Below are 18,927 nucleotides of genomic sequence, written 5' to 3'. Positions count from 1 at the left end.
CTCTTCCCCCAGATTCATGTCCCTCCGTCTCTGCCCCTATATTGATGTCCCCCTTCCATCTCTGCCCCAGATTCATGTCTCCACATCTCTGCCTCCAGATTCATGTCCTAACATCTCTGCCCCCAGATTCATGTCCCCACATCTCTGCCCCCAGATTCATGTCCTCTCCATCTCTGCCCCCAGATTCATGTTCCTCCATCTCTGCCCCCAGATTCATGTTCCTCCATCTCTGCCCCCAGATTCATGTCCTCCCTCCATCTATTCCCCCAGATTCATGTTCTCCCTCCATCTATTCCCCCAGATTCATGTCCTCCCTCCATCTATTCCCCCAGATTCATGTTCCTCCTTCTCTGCCCCCAGATTCATGTCCTCTGCATCTCTGCCCCCAGATTCATGTCCTCTCCTTCATCTCTGCCCCCAGATTCATGTACCCCCGCATCTCTGCCCCCAGATTCATGTCCTCTCTATCTCTGTCCCCAGATTCATGTCCTCCCCATCTCTTCCCCCAGTTTCATGTCCCCCCTCCATCTCTGCCCTCAGATTCATGTCCCCCCTCCATCTTTTCCCCCAGATTCATGTCCCCCCTCCATCTCTTCCCCCAGATTCATGTCCTCCCCATCTCTTCCCCCAGTTTCATGTCCCCCCTCCATCTCTGCCCTCAGATTCATGTCCCCTCATCTCTGCCCCAGATTCATGTCCCCCCGCATCTCTGACCCCAGATTCATGTCCCCCCTTCATCTCTGCCCCCAGATTCATGTCCCCCCTTCATCTCTGCCCCCAGATTCATGTTCCTCCATCTCTGCCCCCAGATTCATGTCCCCCCTTCATCTCTGCCCCCAGATTCATGTCCCCCCTTCATCTCTGCCCCAGATTCATGTCTCCACATCTCTGCCTCCAGATTCATGTCCCCACATCTCTGCCCCCAGATTCATGTCCCCACATCTCTGCCCCCAGATTCATGTCCCCCCTCCATCTCTGCCCCCAGATTCTTTTCCACATCTCTTCCCCCAGATTCATGTCCCTCCGTCTTTGCCCCTATATTGATGTCCCCCTTCCATCTCTGCCCCAGATTCATGTCTCCACATCTCTGCCTCCAGATTCATGTCCCCACATCTCTGCCTCCAGATTCATGTCCCCACATCTCTGCCCCCAGATTCATGTCCCCACATCTCTGCCCCCAGATTCATGTCCCCACATCTCTGCCCCCAGATTCATGTCCCCCTTCAATCTCTGCCCCCAGATTCATGCCCCCCTCCATCTCTGCCCCCAGAATCCTGTCCCCTATCTCTGCCCCTAGAATCCTGTCCCCTATCTCTGCCCCCAGATTTATGTCCTCTCCATCTCTTCCCCCAGATTCATGTCCCCCCTTCATCTCTGCCCCCAGATTCATGTCCCCCCCTTCATCTCTTCCCCCAGATTCATGTCCCCCCCTTCATCTCTTCCCCCAGATTCATGTCCCCCCCTTCATCTCTGCCCCCAGATTCATGTCCCCCCCTCCATCTCTTCCCCCAGATTCATGTCCCCCCCTCCATCTCTGCCCCCAGATTCATTTCCCCCCATCTTTACCCCCAGATTCATTTTCCCCCCATCTTTACCCCCAGATTCATGTCCCCCCTCCATCTCTGCCCCCAGATTCATGTCCCCCCCTTCATCTCTGCCCCCAGATTCATGTCCCCCCCTCCATCTCTTCCCCCAGATTCATGTCCTCCCTCCATCTCTGCCCCCAGATTCATGTCCCCCCTCCATCTCTGCCCCCAGATTCTTTTCCACATCTCTTCCCCCAGATTCATGTCCCTCCGTCTCTGCCCCTATATTGATGTCCCCCTTCCATCTCTGCCCCAGATTCATGTCTCCACATCTCTGCCTCCAGATTCATGTCCTAACATCTCTGCCCCCAGGTTCATGTCCCCACATCTCTGCCCCCAGATTCATGTCCTCTCCATCTCTGCCCCCAGATTCATGTTCCTCCATCTCTGCCCCCAGATTCATGTTCCTCCATCTCTGCCCCCAGATTCATGTCCTCCCTCCATCTATTCCCCCAGATTCATGTCCTCCCTCCATCTATTCCCCCAGATTCATGTCCCCCCTTCATCTCTGCCCCCAGATTCATGTCCCCCCCTTCATCTCTTCCCCCAGATTCATGTCCCCCCCTTCATCTCTTCCCCCAGATTCATGTCCCCCCCCTTCATCTCTGCCCCCAGATTCATGTCCCCCCCTCCATCTCTTCCCCCAGATTCATGTCCCCCCCTCCATCTCTTCCCCCAGATTCATGTCCCCCCCTTCATCTCTGTCCCCAGATTCATGTCCCCAGATTCATGTCCTCCCTCCATCTCTGCCCCCAGATTCATTTCCCCCCATCTTTACCCCCAGATTCATGTCCCCCCTCCATCTCTGCCCCCAGATTCATGTCCCCCCCTTCATCTCTGCCCCCAGATTCATGTCCCCCCTCCATCTCTTCCCCCAGATTCATGTCCTCCCTCCATCTCTGCCCCCAGATTCATGTCCCCACATCTCTGCCCCCAGATTCATGTCCTCTCCATCTCTGACCCCAGATTCATGTCCCCCCTTCATCTCTGCCCCCAGATTCATGTTCCTCCATCTCTGCCCCAGATTCATGTCCCCCCGCATCTCTGACCCCAGATTCATGTCCCCCCTTCATCTCTGCCCCCAGATTCATGTCCCCCCTTCATCTCTGCCCCCAGATTCATGTTCCTCCATCTCTGCCCCAGATTCATGTCTCCACATCTCTGCCTCCAGATTCATGTCCCTCCATCTGTGCCCCCAGATTCATGTCCTCCCTCCATCTCTGCCCCAGATTCATGTCCCCCCGCATCTCTGACCCCAGATTCATGTCCCCCCTTCATCTCTGCCCCCAGATTCATGTTCCTCCATCTCTGCCCCCAGATTCATGTCCCCCCTTCATCTCTGCCCCCAGATTCATGTCCCCCCATCTCTGCCCCAGATTCATGTCTCCACATCTCTGCCTCCAGATTCATGTCCTAACATCTCTGCCCCCAGATTCATGTCCCCACATCTCTGCCCCCAGATTCATGTTCCTCCATCTCTGCCCCCAGATTCATGTCCCCCCCTTCATCTCTTCCCCCAGATTCATGTCCCCCCCTTCATCTCTGCCCCCAGATTCTTGTCCCCCCCTCCATCTCTTCCCCCAGATTCATGTCCCCCCCTCCATCTCTTCCCCCAGATTCATGTCCCCCCCTTCATCTCTGTCCCCAGATTCATGTCCCCAGATTCATGTCCTCCCTCCATCTCTGCCCCCAGATTCATTTCCCCCCATCTTTACCCCCAGATTCATGTCCCCCCTCCATCTCTGCCCCCAGATTCATGTCCCCCCCTCCATCTCTTCCCCCAGATTCATGTCCTCCCTCCATCTCTGCCCCCAGATTCATGTCCCCACATCTCTGCCCCCAGATTCATGTCCTCTCCATCTCTGACCCCAGATTCATGTCCCCCCTTCATCTCTGCCCCCAGATTCATGTTCCTCCATCTCTGCCCCAGATTCATGTCCCCCCGCATCTCTGACCCCAGATTCATGTCCCCCCATCTCTGCCCCAGATTCATGTCTCCACATCTCTGCCCCCAGATTCATGTCCCCCCTCCATCTCTGCCCCAGATTCATGTCCCCCCGCATCTCTGACCCCAGATTCATGTCCCCCCTTCATCTCTGCCCCCAGATTCATGTTCCTCCATCTCTGCCCCCAGATTCATGTCCCCCCTTCATCTCTGCCCCCAGATTCATGTCTCCACATCTCTGCCTCCAGATTCATGTCCTAACATCTCTGCCCCCAGATTCATGTCCCCACATCTCTGCCCCCAGATTCATGTTCCTCCATCTCTGCCCCCAGATTCATGTCCTCCCTCCATCTATTCCCCCAGATTCATGTCCTCCCTCCATCTATTCCCCCAGATTCATGTCCTCCCTCCATCTATTCCCCCAGATTCATGTCCTCCCTCCATCTATTCCCCCAGATTCATGTTCCTCCATCTCTGCCCCCAGATTCATGTCCCCCCATCTCTGCCCCAGATTCATGTCCCCCCTCCATCTCTGCCCCCAGATTCATGTTCCTCCATCTCTGCCCCAGATTCATGTCCCCCCGCATCTCTGACCCCAGATTCATGTCCCCCCTTCATCTCTGCCCCCAGATTCATGTCTCCACATCTCTGCCCCCAGATTCATGTCTCCACATCTCTGCCCCCAGATTCATGTCTCCACATCTCTGCCCCCAGATTCATGTCTCCACATCTCTGCCCCCAGATTCATGTCTCCACATCTCTGCCCCCACATTCATGTCTCCACATCTCTGCCCCCAGATTCATGTCCCTCCTTCTCTGCCCCCAGATTCATATCTCCACATCTCTGCCCACAGATTCATGTCCTCTCCATCTCTGCCCCCAGATTCATGTCTCCACATCTCTGCCCCCACATTCATGTCTCCACATCTCTGCCCCCAGATTCATGTCCCTCCTTCTCTGCCCCCAGATTCATATCTCCACATCTCTGCCCCCAGATTCATGTCCCTCCTTCTCTGCCCCCAGATTCATATCTCCACATCTCTGCCCCCAGATTCATGTCCCCCCTTCATCTCTGCCCCCACATTCATGTCCCCCCTTCATCTCTGCCCCCACATTCATGTCTTCTCCATCTCTGCCCCCAGATTCATGTCCCTCCATCTGTGCCCCCAGATTCATGTCCCCTTTCCATATCTGCACCCAGATTTATGTTCCTCCATCTGTGCCCCCAGATTCATGTCCCTCCATCTGTGCCCCCAGATTCATGGAAAAGGGACATATCTGCACCCAGATTTATGTTCCTCCATCTGTGCCCCCAGATTCATGTCTCCACATCTCTGCCCCCAGATTCATGTCTCCACATCTCTGCCCCCAGATTCATGTCTCCACATCTCTGCCCCCAGATTCATGTCTCCACATCTCTGCCCCCACATTCATGTCTCCACATCTCTGCCCCCAGATTCATATCCCTCCTTCTCTGCCCCCAGATTCATATCTCCACATCTCTGCCCACAGATTCATGTCCTCTCCATCTCTGCCCCCAGATTCATGTCTCCACATCTCTGCCCCCACATTCATGTCTCCACATCTCTGCCCCCAGATTCATGTCCTAACATCTCTGCCCCCAGATTCATGTCCCCACATCTCTGCCCCCAGATTCATGTTCCTCCATCTCTGCCCCCAGATTCATGTCCTCCCTCCATCTATTCCCCCAGATTCATGTCCTCCCTCCATCTATTCCCCCAGATTCATGTCCTCCCTCCATCTATTCCCCCAGATTCATGTCCTCCCTCCATCTATTCCCCCAGATTCATGTTCCTCCATCTCTGCCCCCAGATTCATGTCCCCCCATCTCTGCCCCAGATTCATGTCCCCCCTCCATCTCTGCCCCCAGATTCATGTTCCTCCATCTCTGCCCCAGATTCATGTCCCCCCGCATCTCTGACCCCAGATTCATGTCCCCCCTTCATCTCTGCCCCCAGATTCATGTCTCCACATCTCTGCCCCCAGATTCATGTCTCCACATCTCTGCCCCCAGATTCATGTCTCCACATCTCTGCCCCCAGATTCATGTCTCCACATCTCTGCCCCCAGATTCATGTCTCCACATCTCTGCCCCCACATTCATGTCTCCACATCTCTGCCCCCAGATTCATGTCCCTCCTTCTCTGCCCCCAGATTCATATCTCCACATCTCTGCCCACAGATTCATGTCCTCTCCATCTCTGCCCCCAGATTCATGTCTCCACATCTCTGCCCCCACATTCATGTCTCCACATCTCTGCCCCCAGATTCATGTCCCTCCTTCTCTGCCCCCAGATTCATATCTCCACATCTCTGCCCCCAGATTCATGTCCCTCCTTCTCTGCCCCCAGATTCATATCTCCACATCTCTGCCCCCAGATTCATGTCCCCCCTTCATCTCTGCCCCCACATTCATGTCCCCCCTTCATCTCTGCCCCCACATTCATGTCTTCTCCATCTCTGCCCCCAGATTCATGTCCCTCCATCTGTGCCCCCAGATTCATGTCCCCTTTCCATATCTGCACCCAGATTTATGTTCCTCCATCTGTGCCCCCAGATTCATGTCCCTCCATCTGTGCCCCCAGATTCATGGAAAAGGGACATATCTGCACCCAGATTTATGTTCCTCCATCTGTGCCCCCAGATTCATGTCTCCACATCTCTGCCCCCAGATTCATGTCTCCACATCTCTGCCCCCAGATTCATGTCTCCACATCTCTGCCCCCAGATTCATGTCTCCACATCTCTGCCCCCACATTCATGTCTCCACATCTCTGCCCCCAGATTCATGTCCCTCCTTCTCTGCCCCCAGATTCATATCTCCACATCTCTGCCCACAGATTCATGTCCTCTCCATCTCTGCCCCCAGATTCATGTCTCCACATCTCTGCCCCCACATTCATGTCTCCACATCTCTGCCCCCAGATTCATGTCCTAACATCTCTGCCCCCAGATTCATGTCCCCACATCTCTGCCCCCAGATTCATGTTCCTCCATCTCTGCCCCCAGATTCATGTCCTCCCTCCATCTATTCCCCCAGATTCATGTCCTCCCTCCATCTATTCCCCCAGATTCATGTCCTCCCTCCATCTATTCCCCCAGATTCATGTCCTCCCTCCATCTATTCCCCCAGATTCATGTTCCTCCATCTCTGCCCCCAGATTCATGTCCCCCCATCTCTGCCCCAGATTCATGTCCCCCCTCCATCTCTGCCCCCAGATTCATGTTCCTCCATCTCTGCCCCAGATTCATGTCCCCCCGCATCTCTGACCCCAGATTCATGTCCCCCCTTCATCTCTGCCCCCAGATTCATGTCTCCACATCTCTGCCCCCAGATTCATGTCTCCACATCTCTGCCCCCAGATTCATGTCTCCACATCTCTGCCCCCAGATTCATGTCTCCACATCTCTGCCCCCAGATTCATGTCTCCACATCTCTGCCCCCACATTCATGTCTCCACATCTCTGCCCCCAGATTCATGTCCCTCCTTCTCTGCCCCCAGATTCATATCTCCACATCTCTGCCCACAGATTCATGTCCTCTCCATCTCTGCCCCCAGATTCATGTCTCCACATCTCTGCCCCCACATTCATGTCTCCACATCTCTGCCCCCAGATTCATGTCCCTCCTTCTCTGCCCCCAGATTCATATCTCCACATCTCTGCCCCCAGATTCATGTCCCTCCTTCTCTGCCCCCAGATTCATATCTCCACATCTCTGCCCCCAGATTCATGTCCCCCCTTCATCTCTGCCCCCACATTCATGTCCCCCCTTCATCTCTGCCCCCACATTCATGTCTTCTCCATCTCTGCCCCCAGATTCATGTCCCTCCATCTGTGCCCCCAGATTCATGTCCCCTTTCCATATCTGCACCCAGATTTATGTTCCTTCATCTGTGCCCCCAGATTCATGTCCCTCCATCTGTGCCCCCAGATTCATGGAAAAGGGACATATCTGCACCCAGATTTATGTTCCTCCATCTGTGCCCCCAGATTCATGTCCCTCCATCTGTGCCCCCAGATTCATGGAAAAGGGACATATCTGCACCCAGATTTATGTTCCTCCATCTCTGCCCCCAGTGTCACGCCGTCCCCTCCTTCATCTGCCCCCAGTTTCACGTTCCAACTTCCACCTCCGTGTACACATTAAACTCACCTTCTCCTCGCTCCCCCGCCGCTCTCTCTGTGCCTCGTTTTCTCGCAAATGTCATCACATCGCGTCTACACAGCGACTAGCCGGAATGCAGCGGCAAAGCAAGGAGCTGAGCTGTGTAAAGCTCCTTGCTTTAGTCGCATCGGTATTCAACTCAGATCAGCGTCCTCTGGATGCGTCCTCGTCCCTGCTATTTTGTGGGGGATACCCCTAATAAATGCTGGTTTGCACGTATATAGCAGGAGGTAACTGAGTATTCCTGAAGATTTGTGTGTGTGGGGGGGGGGGACACACACCCCAAAGAAATGCTGGTGCGCACGTATATGGCAATAAGTAACTGTTCTGTATCCCTGTTTTCTACCATCCGTGGAAAGCTGGACTCCTGTCCCTGCAGTGTATAGCTCTGAGAAGAGCTGTTGTTGTTTTTCGGTTTTTCCCTGCCTAGCTGAAGCTAAACCCAATCTATCCCTCAGCAGCTATGTTTCTCTCCCTATCTCTGACTGCAAATCTGGCGAATATGGCGGCGGACGTTCTTATAAATGGGAGGTCACATGTTTTCGGCAGCCCATGGGTTTTGTCAATTTTTTTCACTTCCTCTGTAGTCATAGTTCCTGTCCCACTTCCCCTGCACAGTTATTGGTGCAAAAATCGCGCCAGGGAAGGTGGGAGGGGATGCAAATTTTTACTTCGTATGCTGCGTGGTATTCGATTGGGAACGAATACCTTGAACGGCCTGATATTCGATCGAATACCTATTCGATCGAACGGTGCTCGCTCATCTCTAGTTCCTACTGATTCAATGACAAGCAGCAGATTACGGGTAAGGGGGTGTTCACACTTGCACCCATGGCTGTCTGCTGGGTCTCCATCCTATTCCCCAGAGAAACTGCATAGGAGATGTGTTTCCCTGCGGAGAGGCTGCATACGGACAATGCTGGGAAACAATTTTTTTTGGGCTGTACACAAAGTCCTGCATGTATGACTTTGTGTCTGACCCAAAAAAAAAAAAAAAACTGTTTCCCCGCAGAGAGGCTCCATACAGGTACCGGCGATTTGCATGTAAAATCCATTCAAATGAATAGGTTTTGAAACTGACCACCAGGAAGCCGTCCCTATTAGAGATGAGCGAGTAGTACTCGATCGAGTAGGTATTCGATCGAATACTACGGTATTCAAAAAACTCGTACTCTATCGAGTACCACTCGTTATTCGAATGGAAAAGTTCGATGCAGAACCAGCATTGATTGGCCGAATGCTATACAGTCGGCCAATCAACGCTGGTTCTTCTCCTACCTTTAGAAGTCTTCTCCGTGCAGCTTCCCGCGGCGTCTTCCGACTCTGAATTCACTCTGCCAGGCATCGGGCCTGGGCAGAGCTGATTGCGCATGCCTGCTTGTAGTGCGGACATGCGAAGTCAGTTCTGCCCGTGCGTTCACACGGAGTAACGTGCCGCGTGATGTGGCACGTATACAGTGTGTGTGAGACTTTGCGCGTTGTAAATGCTCCCATTGATTTCACCTGTCCCTTACTAAAAAAAAATAACTTATACGTGTAGTCGCCAAATTACCAAATATGACTGCAAAAAAGGATGGAATAGAATTTGCTTGTATTTGTTTCCATGGAATCAACTAGAATGTTTTATTATTCCAGGTCAGACCAAGCAGAGATGATTTACTCATCAATTCTGATTTGGCTCCAGTTCACATTCTATTCCTGACCATATGTGCATAGAATTTTTTTCTTCTTTTAAATATGTAATCCCTGTTACACACATATAGGACCATAGCTATGAGAAAGCTGACTGCAAAATGCACGTCAGCGTTCTGACGTGATTGTGTGGTGGATTCTCAGCTCTGGTATGGGATGTTATGATGGGTCTATTATTGGAGACATCATTGTCAGTATGTACATAAATAACAATACAACATTGTTACTACTAGAGGTGAGCAAAATGGTTTGGATTGAAACAGATTCAACCTGAATTTTCTAAATGTTTGGGAATCACCACCTGTGTACCTGAAGTAAATTATTATTCTTTGGGGTCTCTTCAGACCTCAGAGATAGGTGGAGGTCCAGGGAAGGTGTTAAAAAATAAATAGATATACTCGCCCTCCCCCACTGCGGCTTCCAACGGTCTTTCTGGGTTCTCTTCTGACCTGTGGGTGATATCATGTGCCCCGGGGTCACTGTTGAGGCCCATTCACGTGGGGTACACCAATGTAAAATATTCAAATAAAGATCATATTCTGCAGTGTTATGGGTTTGTTGAGTATGTTAGTAGATTTTATAGCTGTGGAAAACCTACCCAACAGAATACTGTTTTCTTCTTCAAAGGTTGTAAAGGTGACAATAGAAGATCTTTTCCTGGTGGGGACTGAAAAGCCCACAGTGAAATGTATGAACGTCAATCCACAGCTGCAACCATGACACTTCAAGGAAAGTAAAATAACAAAAAACAAAAACAACCCCAAACATATTAAATATTACAAACTTTACAATAAATCATCATTTCCTTTCAGCTATCCTGGTTCATTGACCTCTCAGTGGTTTCCAGCATAAATACTGGTTATCGGTCCATTGTGTCATCTGATTTCATGTTATGCGACATAAAAATGCAAGACTGGGGGCCACACGGTGGCTCAGTGGTTAGCATTGCAGCCTTGCAGTGCTGGAGTCCTGGTGTTCAAATCCCACCAAGGGCAAAAAACATCTGCAAGGAGTTTGTATGTTCTCCCCGTGTTTGCATGGATTTCCATCCCATATTCCAGAAAGACATACTGATGGGGAAAAAATGTACATTGTGAGCTCTAAGTGGGGCTCACAATCTACATTAAAAAAATAAAAATGTAATACTGGATTTGAAGCAAACTCTGAGGCAGCTGGGGTTGGTGTAAAACAAAAAAAGCCCTACATGTCCCTGACACTCCGCTATCTAGGTCCCTCCTGTGTCAGGAATGGCTGCATCATAAGCCGAGAAGTTCTCATGACCAACCAGTGTGTGTGGGAGATGGACTGGTGACATCACTCACATGTATCCTTGGGTCATTACAAGCAATTACTGAGGCCTCTGATTGGTCTCAGGAGTCATGTGAGCCTCGTGGCTACCAGCACTGCAAGTCCCCAGTAAGGAAGAGAAGGTGGTCAATGGAGCACTGGGGAGTATATCTTTTTGGTTTTTTGCACCCACCCTGGCCACCCCTGAGCTTTCTCCAAATTCTGGACAACCCCTTTATAAATGGTATGGGGAAGGTACAATTGCAGTAGTGATAGATCCTACACAATGTACTTTTTATGCAGGCCAATACAGGTTGATGCAGAATGTGGGTAGAAAAATCTCTTGTGTAATCTGACATGGTTTAGTAAGGTTGCATGGGGCATACTAGCTGACAGTCACACTGGTAGTGAGGTAGTAAATATAAGGCTCCAAGCTAGACCTGTCATGGAGCTTACCATTTATGTTAAAATTTCAGGAAGAAGCTAGTAGAAAAATAATCTGCGTGTTGTTGGCTCCGATGATCTGCCTGCACCGGCCTTTTGGCAGCTCTCAAGCTGACCTACCGCTGAACTTGTTCCTCACGCCGTGCTTGTGATTGTTCCGGCATCTCAGCAGCTCACTGAGACGCCATATAATGAGCGTGTTGTTGGCATCAATGATCCACCTGCTCCAGGGTTTTGGCTGCTCTAAGAGCCGCTTGACACCTAGCTTGCTCAATTCTCCTCAGCTCTGTTTGAGCAAAAGTCTGTTGACTTCTGGTTACCTTCATAGCCTCGTTTTTTGCGACAAACTCAATTCTCATTTTCCTGGCATATTTAAAATTGGGAACCTGGCACTTTGACATGGGAAAACCCTTTAATCCAGTGTCTTGGCACTCTGCCTGCAGAAGGATCCAGCAGAAGATAGAGGCAGCGCAGGATCCTGTTCTCGGGCAGTGGTGTGGATGCCCTCATCGCATTTTCAGCGCTGGGGCCCGCCTCCATCGCTACCAGAGAACTAATTTACATACCTGTAAAAAACGGTATTCCTAAGGAACGGCGCGGTGGAGATCCCATCTAAAGATAAGAGATGAATAGCCTTTCTAAAGGTTAGTCTGACGTGTTAGCCTATCGTACTAATATTAAAGGGATTCTACCATTAAAAATCTCTGTTCTGTGGCTACTTTTTATCCCAGTAAATGACATGGCACATCAATTTATGTTAGTATACTATGTGTTAATCAAATCTCATCCAAATCCGTTCAGCCGTTTCTGCGTGATCGAGGAACAAACATACAAAGTTTCACATTTATAATTTTAGTAGGATAAATAAATCGTTCACCTCATGCTGACCCTTATCTCTGGGAAAGTCCTGCTGTAGACTGTGCCCTGTTCTAAGGATAGACATGGTGTAAGGTCAGTATGTTCAGAGTGCACCTAACATGTTTACATACCAGTTGTACATCTTACATTCAAGGCCCATTACATAACAGACCGGCTTTATCTGGACATATTCACATGTGAATAACAAAACAGACATTAAACTAGTAGCTGTAAGCAGAGTTGTGTTTTTTTTTTTTTTGTATTGACCTAGCATCCCCAGCAGAGGAGGGCATTTATAACATTAGGAGCGCATACCCACTACTGTATTATTGCTCTGTTATTACATTTACTTGCTGGAGTATTAGTGTTCATTGCAAAGGCTGGAAGTAGCAGCAATAGAACAGAACCAGACCCTGTTCACACTGTGCTTGTAGTTTAGTCAAACCATATCCTTGGGACAGTGTAACATGGCATAACTTACTTTAGCTGCAGTTGTTCAGGTTGTAATCCTATTAATATTATAAATGTGAAAGTTTGTGGGTTTGTGAGTTTGGATGTTCGGATGTTTGTTCCTCAATCAGGCAAAACCCGCTAGACTGATTTGGCTGAAAGTTTCCACAAACATAGTTAATACACCCGATTGCGCAATAGGCTACTTTTCGTCACAATAGCGCACATACTTTTGTGCCAGGACCCCCACAAAACCCAAACTCACACCACCATCTCTGCAATCTCACACACTTTGGACCATAGCAAGCCACAAAATTCATATTGCCCTCTACAGCCTCGCCCCTAACCCCACACAATCACATATATATATACTTTACCACTTTGCCCCCCACCTTAACCATACTCCAGGAGGCGCTCTATAATGCTCCGGAGGAGCCATGTTTGCCGACCCCCACCACTCTGACAATCTGCGACACCGCCCACCCATGTCAATACCCCTAGGCGGTCTAATAAATGCAAAAAAAAAAAGTTTATATATAATTTTTTTTTATATATATAAAAACAAATAAAAAGGATTAAAAATTCAAATCACCCCCCTTTCCCTAGAACACATATAAAAGTAGTTAAAAACTGTGAAACACATACATGTTAGGTATCCCCACGTCCGAAATCGCCCGCTCTACAAAGCTATACAAATATTTTTCCTGTTTGGTAAACGCCGTAGCGGGAAAAATGGTCAAAATGCCAAACCGCCGTTTTTTCACTGTTTTGATTCTGATAAAAATTTGAATAAAGTGATCAAAGCAATAACATTTCCCGAAAATTGTAGTTCTACAAAGTACACCCAACCCCGCAAAAAAAGACGCCCTATACATCCCCGTACACTTACGTATAAAAAAGTTACGGCTGTCGGAATATGGCGACTTTTCAAAAAAAAAATCCAAAACTATGTTAATTTTTTTTTAAGGGGTCAAAATGTAAATAAAACCATATAACTTTGGTATCCCCGGAATCGTAACAAAACACAGAATACAGGGGACATGTCATTTTGGTTGCACAGTGAACGCCGTAAAACCAAAGCCCGTAAGAAAGTCGCAGAAATGCATTTTTTCTTCAAATCCACCCCATTCTGAATTTTTTCCCTGCTTCCCAGTACATTATATAGAATAAATAATGGTGGCATCATGAAGAAAAATTTATCCCAAAAAAATTAAGACCTCATATGGCTCTGGGAGCGGAGAAATAAAGTTATGGGGTTTAGAAGGAGGGGAGTCAAAAACGAAAATCAAAAAATGCCATCGGCGGGAAAGGGTTAACTTCAAATACTTCTGTCCCAAAGACACTATGTAAAGTTTCTCAGAACACTGTATATATAGCAGCTCAAATACAAAGTAACTGCAACACAAAAGTCTCCCGTATTCTCTGAATTACAGCAAAAACAAGATACAAACTTACATTTCATATCCCATACCTTATACACACTACGAAAACCTTACCTGCGCCTGTATATACCCACTGCTACAATCACCGCAGACGAAGTCGCGGGTACCAGCTAGTGTGTATCATATTGTGTTAGTGCAAGACCTACATAATCTGATATCAAAGCAATAACCTGCATCAAACATCATAAGTTTCTGGAAGCTGCTGGATCGAGTGATGACTCAATAGTTGGAATGGAGTTGTGTTTCTGTGCCCCAGTACCACTCATGGATATCAGGAATTGCCAAAGTGGAGGCATGATATTTAAGGTCGTTTTAAAAAAAAAAAAAAATCCTGAAACATGGAGGGCAGCACACATGGTTTAGTCTTCCTGAGTAGGAGCTGGCGCATCAGGTAATCCCATTATCAAGTGTTCCTATTCACCTTTATCTGCTTATGCGAAAGTGTCTGTCTGTATAAAACCCCATAAGACAGAAAAATAAAGACAATCTGTGAGGTCAGGAAACTATGCAGCTGAGGATCGGCTGTATAATATCTATATACATGTTTTGGTGATGTGTTAAGGACATAAGAAAAAAGAAAAAGTATATATAAATAAAATCCAGGACAACTCCTTCCCAACAGCCTCTATAATAGTATGTCAGTTCTTTAAATATGGCATCACATAGAAGCAGAGCTGACGCCTGCTGGGTCTCTGTGACTGCAGACAGCACCAATCTCTTCTGATCGTGGGCATTAACCCTTTTATATCGGAAGCCTCATCCTGCTATGCTTTCACTTTCTGCAAGTGCATTAGAGATGGAGTTTGATTTGCTTACTGACAGCCACGTGTTCTGACTTTCAATTATAGCTAAAGATGAAATTTTCAGCATTTGCCTGTGTCACAGCTATCTGTAGGTAAATCTGGCCCCTCCACCCAGTGCATTTACAGGGAGGTGCAAATCACTGCTGAGATAAAGCTCCTTTAATAGAAGTAGAAACATCATTAGGAAAAGTCATTTTTAACTAATCACATCCTTGCATAGCCCTTAGAAAGGCTATTCCACACTTACCTTTAGTATGTAAATTGCCTCAGTGGTTTCTGAATAAGTCTGTTTTTATTCATATGCTAATTAGATGGGTGCACAATGCATCATGCACGGCTTTGCTATTGTTTCCTATGCACAGGCTGATGATGACTCCGCTTCCTGTTTGCACACACACAGGAGATAATAGGAGAGAGGAGGCTGCTGGGAACTTCCTGTGCTGGCTGGAAGCTCATTAGCATATGAATAAACAGACTTATTCAGAAACCACTGAGGCAATCTACATACTAAAGGTAAGTGTGAAGTAGCATTTCTAAAGCCTATGCAAGGATGAGCTTAGTTAAAGATGACTTTTCCCAGTAATAGAGCCCCTTTAATAATACTACTATTGTGTTGGGAGGCATTTTGGACCATTTAAAATCCCGTGGAAATTCAGACTAAAGCCCCTCATGGGAGATCATTTGAAATGTGCAGCGTCTGTATGTTTGTGCATTCACTACCTTATTCTTAACCCCACCACACAAGACTGTAGATTCCCCCCATATAATAAGAAAGGAAAAGAGCTGCCTAATAATAAGAAATGATGACACCTTGCATCCCCGTCAGTTTTTATTTCATGTGAATTATATATATAAAAAAATTATACAGCAGAGGGGTCGATCTGTTTCAGGTCAATGTTTAGACACTCAGGAAATAGTGACAGGTTCTTCTTAGAAAGAAAGTAGGAAGAAAGTAGAAAGAATAATTTAGAATAATTTTTTTTTTAAAGGATTATGGACACCATATATGGCTATTAATTCTCCTATAAGTAAAGAACCTGTATCCAGTCTGTAATTCTGAAACATCAAATCCCTTACAAGACGGATTGACCATTAACCATTTAGGGAGCCTTCTCGGAGCATCTATGCAAAGACTTTCAGGAATATTGGAAGAGGACTAGTGCTTGAATCTGTACTACTTGACCAATTCCTTAGAAACCATTTGTCTTCTCATAAATGCACACACACGACAATTACCTTTTCTGTTTAAGAATGTAAAATACCATAAAGGGACACTATGGCTGAAAGTGACACTCCAGGTGTGCTTTATGATATTACCCAGTTATACTACAGCATTATCTGGTATTTGTTTCAAATACAATATTTATAGTGCATATATCCACAAAACTGTTGACTGTAAGTAGAATTTTAAAGGGGCTCCATCATTAGGAAAAGTCATTTTTAGCTAAGCACATCCTTGCATAGCCTTAAAGGGGTTGTCCCATCACAAGGATCCTATCTATAATGCTTGTTAATGTGGATGTAAGACTTTTCCTAAATATACTGCTTCAGCAGAACTCATTTGTTTGTTCACTATATTACTTTATTCAGTTTTTTTGTGGCCACAGCCCTGACCTAGCTGCTCCTGAGTCAAGTGATGTATCAGCCCCTCCTCCCTCCCCCCTGAGAGCAGGCTAAGTGCACGGGAGCGAGCCTGGAGGGGGGGGGGGGTAGTTTACCCTTTGGGGGAAGGGGACGTCAATACACTGTTAGACGCCGGCACTGGTGAAGCCAGCAACAGCTCTATGCTTCTGCCCTGCATGAAGCCAGCAGCGGCAGAAGCAATGCTGTTATTCCGGGGCGGGGGACGGAGGAGCGGAATTACAGCATCGCTTCTGCTTGCTTCATGCAGGGCAGAAGCATAGCGATGTTGCTGGCTTCACCTGTGCCAGTGTCTAACACTCCCCAGCATCCGCTGTAATAGAGGCGGATGCTGGGGACTACGCCGGCACAGCTGAAGCCAGCAACATCGCTATGCTTCTGCCCTGCATGAAGCAAGCAGAAGCGATGCTGTTATTCCGCTCCGGGGTCACATATGCAAAGCCAAGCGGCGAGATGCCGCCGGCCCTGCGTGCACGCTCATACACCAGTTCTAGCCTTCACAATGCGAATACAGACCTGACACCCTGTTGGGTCTGTATTTGCATTGTGAAGGCTAGACGGTCTATGAGCGCGCACGCAGGGCCGGCGGCATCTTGCCGCTTGGCTTTGCATGTGACCCCGCCCACCAATGACGAGACAAAGCCGGAAGACAGAAGATTTTAGAGGAACGAAGACTGGTAAGTATGCAACGAGGGAGTACTCCTTTAAGAAAGGCTATTTCACACCTACTTTTTGTATGTTAATCCCCTCAGTAGTTTTTGAATGAGCCCATTTTTATTCATATGCTAATTAGCCTCCAGCGAGCACCGGAAGTGTCTGTGAGCACCGTCTGCTGCTGTGTGTGTGTGAGCAGAGAGAAGAGTCATCAGCAGCCACCTCTCCGCTCTCACACACATAGCAGAGAATAGCAGATGGTGCTCACAGACACGTCTGGTGCTCGCTGGAGGCTAATTAGCATATGAATAAAAAAAAAATGGGCTCATTCAAAAACTACTGAGGTGATTTACATACAAAAGGTAGGTGTGAAATAGCCTTTAGAAAGGCTATTCAAGGATGTGCTTAGCTAAAAATGACTTTTCCCAATGATAGAGCCCTATTAAAAAAAAAAAAATTCAAAAAGGTCATCATTGCCTTTATCATTATGATGCATCCAAAGTAAAGCAACTTCCTTCTTCCTTACAAGCAGTTTACAGCTGCTCTGCATCTTAAATCCATCAAGAACAGTACATTTACTTTGGATCTAGATGGAGAAGCAGAATAGAGCCCTCAGAAATTAGCCTTTAGAAATTTACTCAGTGTTTCTAAAGATTTATTCAATGACTTGTTATATATAAAATCTGCTTTCAAATAGAAATAATTGTATTTTGTAAAAACTGCTATGAGTCCTGCTGGTTCATGTGGTGATAGAAAACATGCTTCATTATTGCAGAAAAAGATTTGGCCCTGACAGCATCATTTAGATAATAAATTAAACTCCAGTTTCATGTTCCCAGTCTAGGAATAAATGTAATATATAATATATAGACCTTTAATACACAGCTTTATGGTGCCTGCTGTGGTATTCAGTAACTACTCCATATATACCACATTAGCCCCATAATACCCATCTCTTACAGACTACACCAAAGAACAGTAAGGTTCTAATTAAGGCTCTGTACACACACGTGCAGCCTTACATTTGGTGCACAAACTATAGTTTTGGGTCTGTAAAAATCCCATGAAATGAATGAGTTTGTGGCATTTTTTTTTTTTTTTTTACATTTGTTTTAGTTTTTTTTTCTTTATATAACACAAAAAGTAAGATAAAACTGCAAAGAGTAACGTACTGCATTTCATAATTTCCTGTTTCCCTACAGCTAATGTCGATCCACAGGATATTTTTGCCACCACTAGTGTGATATAAAGTCACGTACAGCCATATATGTTAGCTCCCACTATCCACACCAAACATACATCAGCTCCTCCAAGCTAGTGTAGGTGTGTTTAGCTTACCAGCTAAAGCTAAAACATAGTAAATCTGCCAGAAAAGAAGAGTTTGGGTCCAGGATTGAAGTTTCCAGCAAATTTTAAAGGGAAGAATTATACCTGTGAATTTTCCTTGGATTTCACACTTGCATTGGAGAGTGTGGGGAAAAAAATCTGCAGTGAAGATTGTCTGCATGATCGGTCTAGGCCCAACCTTAGAATTCAGCAAAATATTAAGGAAGCACTCCAATATTTGAAAAAACAAACAAAAAACTATCCCCTGCCCTTTTAGAAAATGAATTTGTGTGTAATGTAACATCACTGAATAACTTAACGTCACAATAAAGCTATGTGCTCCCATCTGTAGCACTGACACCTCTCTGCTCTTATTCTGTTTCCTGTATGAACAGAAGGTAAAACTATCTTCGTGTAGCTCCCATAGACCTGCATTGGGAGTTTGATGACCTGTGCATGAAAAAAAAAAAAAAAATTGTGGGCGTCAAAAGAGCAGAAACGGTGCTCTAGAGGGAAGCACATACCTTCACAATATAGTGGTTAGCGCTCAGTAACATTGCACCTGGAGGGCAGAGACTTTCTTTTTCATTTCAGTGCTTCTTTAAAGAGG

This window comes from Leptodactylus fuscus, chromosome 11 (genome assembly GCF_031893055.1).
Source record: "Leptodactylus fuscus isolate aLepFus1 chromosome 11, aLepFus1.hap2, whole genome shotgun sequence".
NCBI lineage: Eukaryota > Metazoa > Chordata > Amphibia > Anura > Leptodactylidae > Leptodactylus > Leptodactylus fuscus.
Note: the sequence above shows the minus strand (reverse complement) of the source record.